We start from the raw sequence: 1,284 nt of genomic DNA, 5'->3' as shown, positions 1-1,284 counted from the left end.
ATACTTGCACATAGAAATGTGATTCAAACTTTAAAACGAAGGAAAACCTGTGCTCTCTCCAAAACACTAAACTGTTTTAACATAACATGTAAACTTTTCAAACTATGAGCAGTCAAACGAGGAGTGGAAATCACTTTTTCTTCAAAGTTAGAGTGGAAGCGGCAGTTATTGACAGTCTTACTGCTCAAATGCAGGCCAGGCAGGTATGGTGTGTGTGTGTGTGTGTGTGTGTGTTTGTGTTTGTGTTGTGTTAATACACACTGTGTTGTGCTATCACAGAGTATATGTGAAGTGTAAAGTGATGTAGTGTAGTGCTTAGAGTTAGTGCATGTTGCTCCTGCCTTGTGCTCTGTGTGCTACTGTTACACTTGATACTGACCAGTAAGATGTACTTAATACTGCCACAGTAAAAGTTACTTAGTGTTATATGATCAGGGTGACTTTTGAACACTGGAAATAAATCATGTACTCGTCCCGGCAGTAGCCCCGTGGCACTCAAAATTTCCCTGGAATTTTCTAGTTAGTGCCACGGGGTTCTAGCTCCGAGGCCTTCCACTCCAGAAGCTGGAGAGGAAGGCCTCGGGGCGAAGCCCCGAGGCAACTATTAATCTTCTCCATACTTATTCTTACATCTTCTTCTGCCGTTTTTCGGCGCGTAACTCCTCCCGCAGCTTTGAGAAAACCCCGACAATATATACATCAAAACGTGCGGCTCGATCGGGGGATGGGTGCTATGACTTTTGGTGTTGAAATTCCAAAGTTTCCCAAAGTTATTCCCAAAAAACCGGGAGATTTCTCCATTGGAAATGAATGGGAATTTTTTGAAAAACCCCAAAAATTTCACCTTTTTTCACCTTTTTTCAGAGTCACGTAGCTCGCTCATACGTGCACGTAGAAACGTGATTAAAACTTTAAAACGGAGGAAAACTTGTCCTCTCTGGAAAAATACCGAACTGTTTTTACATAAAATGTAAAATTTTCAAACTATGAGCAGTCAAACGAGGAGTGGAAATCACTTTTTCGTCAAAGTTAGAGTGGAAGCGGCAGTTAGCTAGAGTGTGAGAAGCAGTAATGCATAACCTTCATTTTTATTTTTAACTCGAGCTCACGGCCAAACCGTAAAAAGAAGACAAATAATTTTTTGTCAAAATATAGACATAGGTGTTGGGATTCATAAAATGTGACTTTGACAGGCGGGGTCTGCACACAATTCAAACGGGGGGTCCGAGACCGGCGGCAATATCTGTCTCGCTGCCCATTAAACCTAATGTAATCGTCATCTTT

This window comes from Scomber japonicus, chromosome 14 (assembly GCF_027409825.1).
Source record: "Scomber japonicus isolate fScoJap1 chromosome 14, fScoJap1.pri, whole genome shotgun sequence".
NCBI classification, from domain to species: domain Eukaryota; kingdom Metazoa; phylum Chordata; class Actinopteri; order Scombriformes; family Scombridae; genus Scomber; species Scomber japonicus.
Note: the sequence above shows the minus strand (reverse complement) of the source record.